The sequence below is a fragment of the Rhipicephalus sanguineus genome, chromosome 1 (assembly GCF_013339695.2).
Source record: "Rhipicephalus sanguineus isolate Rsan-2018 chromosome 1, BIME_Rsan_1.4, whole genome shotgun sequence".
In the NCBI taxonomy this organism is placed as follows: domain Eukaryota; kingdom Metazoa; phylum Arthropoda; class Arachnida; order Ixodida; family Ixodidae; genus Rhipicephalus; species Rhipicephalus sanguineus.
Genome location: NC_051176.1, coordinates 225182380 through 225194517, shown reverse-complemented (window position 1 = coordinate 225194517; position 12138 = coordinate 225182380).

Sequence of the window (12138 nt, the reverse complement as noted above, 5' to 3'; positions counted from 1 at the left end):
TGGTTGCAGTGATGGCTATCTAATTTCATAACAATGCAATAAATATTACATAAATACATAGGCGTATCTACCGGGGGGGGGGCAAGGGGGGTGCTAGACCCCCCCCCCCTGAGAAATTTTCGAGGAGCGGAGCCCCCCCCCCCCCACACTTTCAACAATGGTCATTGTCGGCTGCAGACTGGAAAACTAACAAGTGAGGCAAAATTTTACTTCAACGCAACAATAACGTAATTATGTAATAAAATTTGTCCTACGATTCTGCTGTGACGACTGTTCTCCGTGTCTCATGACCGCGCACTCTAGGCTCTCAGCGGTGCGGGCTGCCTATTCCACGCTTTCGCGTCTTGCGCTCGAGCATTGCAGAGGAGGCTATCGCTCAGCTGGAGCTCCATAACATTACACCAATCTGTCACGATTTCATTTTGTTCTGCCAGGCCTGAAATTTAGGTAATCAGCGACGCAAATACGTCGCGTAAATATGTCGCGTAACAAGGAGGCGATTTTATGGCACACTGAAAAATTTTTGACGAATAGCGAGAACCAATGACCAACAATACGCCGTATAGAAAATGGTTTATTATTATTATTTTTTTTTACGCATTCATGCGTAAGTGGTATTTACGCGGTGGTTGCGTCGTGTTACGAGCAGGTGCTCTGAGCATGACCCAAAAAATTTCGGCCAATCATTAACAGCTAACGACCTATAAAGAAGGAAACAATGCGGGGTAGTTTAACATTATAATCGCCCACATTTTTTCAAAGAAAACTTGATCTTACATAGTTTACGTAGGCTTATTTACTTGGAGGGGCTGGAGAGGAGGAGTAAAGGGGCGACTTCACCGCTTTCCCGTCCACCCCTCACCCAAGCTGGGAAAACTAGGAGGGCAAGGAACGACACCTATACCATTAAATTCGTAGTCATTCATAATCTTATATACACAACAAGCTCAATGTGGTTTCCATAAATATTAATCGACTGAACTCGGTCTTCTTTAGAAAGTCTTTATGTTAGAGGGCTGTAACAGAAAAGAAATTGGCACTCGGCTTATCCTGAAGACTTCTGCGAAGGAGCTTGCTTTGTCAACCACATGTTTTGTTTAATAAGTGAGAACTTAAGGTTCTTCATATTAATCGTATTTACTACGCCAAACTGAGACTGTGTAGTTTGTATATGGAAGGCTCAGATGAAGAACAGGTTAAATGTGGCTGTACTTTTTAAACTTCACGGTAATATATACAAGATGTTATTAAACACTGCTGTATTGTCGCGGTAAAAGGCGGCCCAGCCTGCACAATCTGTTTTGTGCAGATGCTACCTTGATTTAAAACAAACAGTTTTGAAAAGCAAATCATCTAACCCATCGCTATGAATATAAAAAATCACGTCAAATTCAGAGAATATATATATATATATATATTATATATATATATATATATATATATATATATATATATATATATATATATATTATATATATATATATATATATATATATATATATTATATATATATATATATATATATATATAATATATATATATATATATAATATATATATTATACGGCGGACAGCATGAGCGTGCGCATGACGTGCCCGAACCAGCCCGAGCACGCGAGCGGCGTTGCACGGCCGTTACCTTTTTTTTTATGCAGCGGCCGTGGGCGTTTTGTCGGCGTTCTCTGTGGTGTACTGCCTATTTCTGCGGGACGGGCATGAAAGTTGCGACATTTGTATGGGCACGAGAGTGGCGGTATCATGAGCCAGTGCCGCATTAACGTTTACTTGGACGCGGTAGAATAAATGAGCATAATGAGTGCTCGAACGCGCCGGAACATTACTTTCGTTTCCAGGGCTGGCGTCTGCTCGATGCGCTAACCGCGGGGACACGAACGCATGGGAAAGGGAGACACATTAGCCCCGCATCTCGCTGGAATTCACGAAAAAAAAAATGAAAAAGACGCACGCATTCCCTTTGTGTGTCTCATTATTTCTCTCAAGTTTTATTAATCTATCCAAGCAACAAATTACACTAACTACACATGTCGTGTCAAATAATTGTCGCAGTGTCACGTGCTACTGTTGGCGACGTCAGAGCACAGTCGTCTACGTAGAGGAGCGACGTCACAGCACTACCATCTACGTCGGGCCATTTTCTCATGTACGTCATCCCCTCATTCTCTAAAGCGCACGCCCGCGAGAGGAAGGGCAAGCAGCGTTCACCTTGAAATTTGACCCATTTCCGTGGCGCGTAGCGTTGCAAATTTTGGCAGACGTGATCATGAACGCCCAGTGTATGCATTGCGCTCGTTAGCTCAAAATTGTCAAACCTGGTGAGGGGCCCTTTAATGTCCACAACACGCCTCAATTTGCAAAGACACGTCGATCCACGTCCTAACGCTTGGCTCAAAATAAAAAAATAAAAAAACTACTGGCTGACTGCTTCGCATGAAACCGATTCCCACAAGGCGTGGGATCTGCCGAATTTCTTTTTTTTCTGATCTCACTATATTCCAATCTATATAAGGTAATCAAGTGCGTACATACGCACGCGGAATGGTTTGGGAAGCGTGTCTCTCGCCGCGTTGCTTTCAGGAACAAGTGTCTCTATTACAATGCCGCGTTTCATAGACAACTGACTTTTAACCATGCTTTAACCTTAACAGCGTCTTGCTGCACACCATTTGAACAGTTGAAAAGGCCTGCAGATCAAATATTTTTATTGAAATACATTTAATTATTCAGGAGACACATTAAATAGAAATAAGAAAGTTTGCACGTCAACTAGCGAGGCCCCGTCCACTGCGTTCATCAAGGCCTCCAGGGTACGGCCAGGACAGGGCTGTGACGCCGTTGCTCGGACGAGAGCGTGATCTCGCTAAATGACGGTAAAATGTTTGCAGCAGCCGAACTGCGTGGCCTCGTCTTCTGGCGAAAAACCACCCCGCGCCACCGTACCGTCCCAAAGCGCAAGCGTCTGCAACATTTTCACGGTCGTATGCGCCACCAGGGAACCCGATTTCGGGGACCAGCTGGACCGGTGCTTTGCCATCATGCGCAACGTGTCCAGAGACGACGAACTCAACGTTGTCGGCCGCTTGAGGCTCCTCGAGGTGAATGAACTGCGCGCCGGCACGGTCTCGCAGGGTGACGAAGACCTCAACGAGTAAGAGCTACGCAAGTCTCACACTCGATTTAGCCCACCTTGCCAGCGCGTACGTCGCAGGTGAAAGAGGAAGACGCCAGAGTCGCTGTGCACAGCATCGAAGCGTTGAAGATGTCTTCTGCCGCGATTGCTAGATAGAGTACGAGCACACCTTGGTGCGAGACGAACAGCAGCACAGCAGCGGGTAGAGTGAGCGCCGGCTGCGGTGGACAAGAGGCCACTGCACGAGCCATTCGGCATTATGGATGCCGTAGACGCGACTGCGTCGAGCTTCTTGGGCGTCATGCAGGACACCGCCAGTACCGCCACGGGAACCACGTCAGCGACTTCTGCCCGTTCCGAGCTCATCATGGAGGTCACTGCGCGTGCCAGCTGTCTCGATCTTGTTGCTCTCTTCCTCTTCAACTAACCGCGATGTCGCTGCGGCTGTTGCCCCATGAGGTTATATACTTAAACTGTAGTTGTGACCTTGTAATACTCCTCACAAACGTCTCGAAAAGTAAAGCTTTGCGCCGCCATATTGCCAGAGGCGAAAACCCCGAAGTTCGATCCATTGCGGCCGTTGTAGCGCCACGGGTGTTCGCCTTGCGTATTGATTAAGTGGTATTCGGCCAGTCTTTAACCAATTTTCGGGGTTTATTTTGGGGGGCATTATGACACCTCTGTACGTCATGCCTGCACTATTCGTGAAAGGATGACGTCGGGTATCTCGCATAATCATGATCTGCCATCCTTTGCGCACGACCGGTGCTGCATATGCGCGACGTGCTCACGACGTCCGCTTCGACTTGTTCGGTAAAGGCTCGTATATGCTCACGTAGTACACGCCAAGGAAGCGTCTTCGGCATGATCAGCAATCGCCTAGATACGCTCCAGACGGCACGTCTACATTGGTTCATGAAATAAAGAAGTGTTTCTCGCCCAGAGCCGAATGGTCTTTTTGTCGCGTCTTTCTTTCGCATGCACCCTACTATAATATGAGGCTTTTGGGAAGGGAAGCCTCCTTGCTTGGTTACTTTTACAAGCATGCTTGTTCCATCATTGAATAATTCATAATTTGTTTATTTACAATACACTGCGGTCACGAAGGACCATGCAGGTAGGAAACTGTTTGTACAGTTGCAAAGTTACATGCACGAATGAAGCCGCAAGGCAACACAAGCTCACAAGAAAGGTAAACAACGCAAACGTATCAGCGTATCTAGAACCATTAAAAGAAAACGGGGCAACCTGCTCAGATAACAAAATAATACAGCTCATAGGAGAGTGCAACAATTAATATAGCGCAGTGGCGTAGTCGGGGGAGGGGGGGGGGGGGGGGCACACCACGGGATACAGAGCACAAAGTGACCCTAGACCACACTTCCCTGCCCGACCCCCATTCAGATCAAGGAGGTGCCTCCCCCCCTCCCGAAAAAAATTTCTGCCTACGCCCCTGATATAGCGGTAAGAGGGGGAAGAAAAAAAAAAGCGTTGGCTTGTTTCATCGTTTTTTTTTAATTTGTGGTATTTGATGACTTTTTTTTCATTACTGGAATGCTTTCCCAAATATTCTATTTGTTCTTAGTTATGAATAAGTGGTTTCTTTTAAATTTTATTCGAATCTTCGCCCATCCGCCATAGTGGGTGTTACCATTGCTTCAGTGCGCCAAAGTTTATTCTCATTTTCAAACACGGCACTTAAATTGCTCATTCTTGTTGCGCAGTGTACCTCAAATCAATTCTTGGCAGGTAAGAACCAAGGAGGTTTAAAAAAGAATATAATAATAATTGTTGGGGTTTAACGTCCCAAAACCACGATATGATTAGGCACGTCGTAGTGGAGTGCTCCGGAAAATTTGACCATTTGGTGCTCTTAACGTGCACCTAAATCTAAGCACACGGGCCTCTATCATTCCGCATCCATCAGTGGCGACTGTGTCTGCAGTATGAGCCAACGTTTATAGATACTTTTAGTATCTATAAACGTTGGTATGAGCCACCTTTACGCGGCGCGGAAATGGTCGAAGAGAAGGCCGCGTGTTCTCTCATCTCGAGGGAGACGCACTTGAAGTGAGAGAGTGCCTACGTCACTGGCACTCCTCGAAATTTCAAACAACGGCGGGGGGGCTAAGATAGAAGATACAGTGAGGCAGCTTGGACAAGCGAGGTCTCAATCGTCAGGGTCTTCCAGCGTCATTGCAAATGTATTATCAACCTGCTCCGGTACTTTGCGTCACCCACTACACCTACTTTCCACGGCCACAAGTGGACTTGCTTTCTGCAGCCAGCTTCATGGTGTCGTATAGAAACAGGAGATTGGCACCCGGCTGGCTCGGCTGCACCCTGACCACTAAGCAGGCTCTAAACATTACATTGTTTGGTGGGAAAAAGTTAGCGTTGGGCCAAGCTGCTAGCGGTTGGTGAGGCAGAGGCCAGAGAGGAGTTCGGGAAAGTTTGATGGTCTAGAACAGCTCGGCACCACATTGAGAATACATCTCGAATGAGCTGGTTTTGCGCTCGATGGCTCCACGCGCAAAAAAAAAAAAAAAAAACAGCAGTAGACTTCGTACCTGGTCGTCGACCTACACCTTTGGCTTACTCAACAGAGCGTGTCATCCTTCCAACAAGGGCGCTGCAGTTTATTCTAGAGCAGTGAGATGAGAGCTCTCACTCGCGATGCTTGGTGTTCCCCCGTCCCCCTTAGTGGGGCAACACAACAACAACAATTACTACTACTACTACTATTTTTACTGCTGTTACTACTATTGTATACTGCTACTACTACTACTACTACTACTACTACTACTACTACTACTACTACTACTACTACTGCTACTGCTACTACTACTACTACTACTACTACTACTACTACTACTACTACTACTACTACTACTACTACAGCCGCAACTGTGGGTTCGGAACCTGTGGACGCATCTTCGCCATGAACTGGGTACCCGGCGCCGCGTTCTCCTTGCATGACCGTGGCCTCTCCCGGAACCGGGATGCCACGTGGCACCGGTGAGAGAAGGCCGTGGCGCCAAAATTCCGGACCGCAGGTAGGTTTATTGATTTTTCCTATCACGGTGTGTAATCGGGTTAGTTGGCAGTCCATGCTGGGTCGCCCATGAAGAAGCTCCACCATGGTATTTCTTCGGTAAAATAGCGCAACTCACTCTAGGGTATCAGTATTGTATCGAACGGTACACAAGCTAGGGTTCAAGAAGGAGGAGGAATAAACTTTAATAAGAAACAGCAATTTGAGTGGCGCGGCCTAGGCCTTCCACGTGGGGACGTCGAGGTCTTGCCTCTTCGCCATGCAAGACACAGATCGCTTCCACACAAACTGAGGGTTCAAGAAAGCAAAAATTTTAATCAACTGAAACGTAATTCGAATATACGTAGTCATTCTCGCAGTTCGTTTCTTGCTGGAGGGTCGGCCATGGTACTAGTGTGCTTCGGCAGAAAATTGTGTAATCAGGTCAACGCACATTGGATTCAAAAATTTTAATGGGGCATAACATGGAGTACAACAGCTACGTTCTTTGTGTTCTCTGTATCCGTTCCCTCGTGGCATTCGATGCTACCTTCTACCTACTGCGGAAGCATCACGGTGGGGAGGATCAGAAATGCGCCGCGAGCCGAGGGGAGCAGAATGGGCATCAGCTCAGGAAACAAGAACGTCGCTGAGGCGTTTATCTCCTCTTTTTCGGGCTCCATTCGCAGGTCGGTCATTTGGCCCGGAGGGGAAATCGCGGTCCGCCATCTTTCTCGCATTAGCGGGCGACGCAAGTCCTCCAGCAACAGACGCACCGCCACCACTGCGACAAAGAGCAGCCCCCGCCCCAAATGAGCCCGCAATACCTGACCCACCCGAAAAAGCCCCAATTCCGGACCCGGCCCATACGTGGGCACACCGTCGCCGTTGCTACGCTCCGCGGAGTGACATTTCGAATCGAGAAGAGGCGCGCTGCTCATTAAACGAACACCGTGCTCGGCAATCACTGCGCAGCACGCCACATCTGGCGCCGTCTCTCGTGTAGCTAGCGGCGGCGGAAGAACCCTGCGCGTCCAAGTAAAGAACCACACTGCCAGCCGAACTGCACGACGGAAAAGCTCCAGAGTGGCTGCGCGATACGAGACAGATTTGTCACTCGAGCAGCACGCCGCAGTGGAGAGGATGTTTAGCATTAACATTCCACCATCTTCCCTGCCACCACCGATGAAATAAAACTACGGCAGCAGAGCACGCCCCGGAGGCCGCACCAACCAGCAACGGCCACAGCGCGCGCGTACGACCGGGGGCAGTCCAGAAATAGACGGCGCGCGTCGAGCGCGCGCCGTTGGATCGGGCACGTGACCCGTACGCCCGAGGCGCCACCTGGGGCATGTCTTGCACGCGCCCCGGGTCACGTGCCAACGCATCACGTGACTCCGAGGTTTCCGTTAATAGAAACTTGTTCCAAGCTCTTCGGCGGCATTAGTGATCGGTTCTAGCGACCAAAGGCGGCCCCCTCTTGTCCCCCACCATGCGCAAGCGGCGCCTACGTACCCTCCTGCCAAAGAGACGTGCCCGCCTGCAGTAGGCGTGCATCTGGCAAGGTGCCCGGGGACAGTTACTATATCGTCTGTATCTCGTTTATGTTACGATTTTCCCTTATACACGAGCTACGTCCTTCGGTTTGCGCAACGATGTTTGTCTCCGGGACACTCGTTCCACCAGTTGACGAAACCTATTACATCAATACTTCGTGCAACCATGTGGCCATACTCGAGCTCAATTCCTCGCTTATAGATAAGCTTTGAAAGCATGCACTTTTTTTTTTTTTTTTGCTTACAGGATGTATCCATCTGCACGTAAATCACTGAACCGAAAGCTGAAAGCGATAGCAGAAAATGTCTTTCTTTCTTTCTTTCTTTCTTTCTTTCTTTCTTTCTTTCTTTCTTTCTTTCTTTCTTTCTTTCTTTCTTTTTCTTTCTTTCTTTCTTTCTTTCTTTCTTTTTTCTTCTTTCTTTCTTTCTTTCTTTCTTTCTTTCTTTCTTTCTTTACATCCTAGAATACAGATGTTCTTTGATTGCAGTATTAGTATGCACGGGCTAGAGGCACGTAACCCGGCACTCGCCTAATAAATTTTGTGAAATAGCTGCGCATTGAAGAGTAAAGCGCAGCAACCTGCTCAGCGTGGTCAGAATACGGGTAGATCTCGTTGTGACACCTTCCCCTTGTGATGACACTGGTAGAACATACCAAAGTGAAAACACTAAATACCGTTTCTTAAAGGAAAACGTACTTAAAGCAAGGCAGCGTGCCTCGCTTACTTACTGCAGCTGCTTAATTCAACTGAGTTCCACAACCATTTATGTGCTTTTGATGTGCACTTGCGCATGGGCGATGAGACTGCACATTTCCTTCTCTCCCTTACGACTTATTTCTGCGCTGGTTTAATCGGGAGTTCATTGACTCGTGATTACTGTAGCGTTACTACCCAATTTTTGTGGGACATATAGAGCAGACACATTACAGCCACGCGTCATGTTACCTCCTGCATGTCCTTTCCATAAAGTTTGGTTGCAGTAATCTCTACGTTTTTTTTTTTTTTTTGCCCATCTATATTTTTTTTCTGGAGTGGACTAGCGAAACTAATATTATGTGTCTGGTCGAAATGACGCTAAAAGAAAGTGTTACGCCGAGCTAGATCAACATGTTATTCGTCTAAAGGTCTATCTCCGTTTCCTGTGTGCCAATATATAACGATTTGTTGCGCATAAAATTGAGGCCAAAAGTCCCGTTGCTGCTCCTCGATTTTAACCGGCCGCGCCAAAACAGACGAGTCGACGTAATCATCACGTGACCTTCCTCAATGGTGTTCCCTGTGGATCAACCATCGGTGGCGTCACAGGAGAGGTGCCGTCCTCCACAGCAGGTGGCGCCGTTCCTATTTTCTTTATCGGTCATTTTATGGTTCAGAAAACGATCATTCTCGCTATTAATGACGGAATCTGTATTGCATAAACCAATTTTCGCTCTAGCTCGGCTTAACAGTTGCCTCTCGCGTCCCTAAAATCTCCCCCATTTTTCCCTTCGACGGTTTCTCCCTCTTTACTACAGTAATTTCAGCCATTCCATGTGGAGAAAAACAAGGAAGAAAATTTATATGTGAGTACATACTCAATAACAAAACGTCGCAAAATCTCTATCGCTTCAAAGCAATCGAATTTCATTCCCAAGATGTGATAACAGCTTTCCAACCGCAATAATTGAAGAGTGACGTTTACTAACTGACCCGAAATTTTCTTCACGCCATATTTTTCACCAGTCATTATCATTAGGAGTGACACCGTATGATTGGAAGGTCTGCAAAATTGTTTTAGTGCCGAAGAAAGGCCTTCCATTGTGATGAGGTGCGCGGTTATCGCCCTTTATCTGATATTAACCAAATCACGATGGGAGAGCATGTGACTCGCTCGCACAGCGCAAAACGTTTAGTCTTGTTGACTCGTTACCTTTTTCAATCCTTGATCAGCATGTTTTACGCAGTTCTATCTTGCAAGTGCTATGACCAGAGCTCTGTTTCTTGACGACTAAAGATCTGACCTCACCTCGATCTAAACATTCCAGTTCGACGAGGCTTTTTTTTTTAAATGTGACGTCAGCGGCTCCTCAGAGATCTCTTTCATTTAACCACCCCCCTGGTCTTTAACTCACAATTTTGCTCTCCAGAATGACAAATTTTCGGCAGTCAAGAAATGTCTCCTACGTCTTGTAGAAACTGTCTTAAAGGAGTGCAGACAACGAAGAGAAGTATTCACCGCGCTTCGGTGCTGACTTGCAAAAATTAACCTATTTGCAGCTACCGTGCCAAAAATTGCAAGCGATAGGTCAAGAGGTGCTCAGCTCGGCCGCTGTACATAAGTCAACTCGGACGCCAGAGTAAGAAATAAGATTTTAAAAAATTGTAACCCGCATCATGAAATCGACTTCTTTCTTTGCTCCGTGCCTTTTGTAGCGTGCACAGCTAACGGGGAAGAATTGTCCCATCACGCGAAATCTAATAGTGTTATAGAATTGAGGCACATGCTCGGTCAAATGCAGGTGCAGGTCATGAACTTTGTTACATATCTTTTTCTGTAAGCGCGTCGTATTGACCTTAGAGCTAAGCCATTAAAAAGGAAAGAAACTAACACTCAGCGAATATAATAGTTTTGCTCTTTCAGTGACAATGTGCTGTTTTGCTGTTCGTTCAGTGTGACTATACTGCTGACAAGTAACTGCTTGTCAGTGAAACTTCTAGCTTTCTAGTGTCGAGACTTAAATTACGAGCGAAATTTATATTGCGTTTACCTAGATTGTTTACCTAGTTCACATGTATATTGTTGGGACCTTTAGTCGTGAAGGATATGGTTCTATGAAATCCAATAAAAAATTAGTGCAGCTTGCACTAAGTCGAGCAGGGCTGGGTCACTGCAGATCTGGCGGGCACCTAGCTGGTCCTGGCTTGCCTTGGCTTTTACCGTCTCTCTTTCCCGCCCCTTGCTATACTGTACTATACGTGGCTATTAGGGGACGCCCGTTTCAGCTTTTCTTGTTAACCATCTGTAAAGGGTGCTTGGGCGGTGACTGAGCGCATGCCGGTTCATGATGATAACTTTCTATCTACGATACACGGCAATACTCGAGCATAACATAATAATTATTGGGGTTTAACGTCCCAAAGTCGAGCATAACAGCTCTGCTGTAAAAAAAAGGGGGGGGGGGGGTCAAGTATTTTGGTTTAGTGACTGCTCTGTAAGATTAGCAATCTAGTAATATAAGCAACTACTTATGAACACCGTGATTCACGTGCATGCATTGAAAACGGGAACAAACGAATGAGGTGACAGCGATTCTATATAGAATGTTCTCTTGCTGACGTCACTGAGGCGCCGCCATCGGTCGCCCACCCGGCGAACATGCAGCTGGCTAACAGGCCGCTCGGGTACCCGGCAGCGTGTTTACGTTTCCTAGAACGAACAGCGTGGTCTTCACGCGACGGCTGGCTTGACAAACGACCACCAACGAAGCGGCCGTTTCATGACATCAGTGGTTGGCCCGCCTCGCTGGGGCACGCGTAACATAAGGTATGCCCCTTCGAGGTGCGCTTTCGGCGTTCACCATTTTGCCAGCGCCCAGTGATAGGGTCGTCGGCGACGGGCGCTGAAGCTCTGCACAGTTGACAGCGTGCTGCAGTGCCAGAACACGCGGCCTATAGCGAGCGGAAGACGCGAAATTGGAAAGACGCGATTCGGGTCTGTGATAATGCTCTGAAACACTTACGGAAGGCAAGGGTCGAACGCAGCAGCGCGAGTATTCAGACTATGTGCTGGACAAAAGCTGGGTGACACTGACGAACGTCACTTGGGAGATTGTAAGGCAGTTTCATTTTCTTCGTAACCTAAAGAAAGCTGGTGCCGGCGACGCTGCATGTGGGAGGAATGAAAGAACCGCAACGTCATCTGGCGTTCAAAACTAAGCAAAAAAAGAAAGAAAACGTGCAAGAGAGAGGTATGAAAGAACGCCCTGTATATAATGCTCAGTTATTTTTACGAAAGAAGGCTTTCCCTCAGAAAGACCCTTATTGAGGCGAAGCCTGCTCTGACGAACAGGTTTCGTGCCTATAAGCTTCGACAACACTTCAAGTTGTACAAAACTGTGAGGAGTGCGCATTTTCCCAATAGCTGCAGTAGAAAACTGGGTTCGCTAGTCCTGATTTTATAGGATAAAGACTTGAACGCAACGAGAGCTTGTGAATCGCAGCCTTGTGTAGCTAAAGACAAACTTCTTCAAGCTCATTTTGCATTTTTATTTTTCGTCTGGCTGATCGCTTTCCCCAGCTATGGGTCCGCTCTTTCTAAAATCCGATATCTTTTTTAAATAAAGCAGTGTTTACCCTCCTTCAAAGGCCCCTTCATACAAGTAAGAAAAACTTACCATGCTGTCGTTGTTAAACCACAATG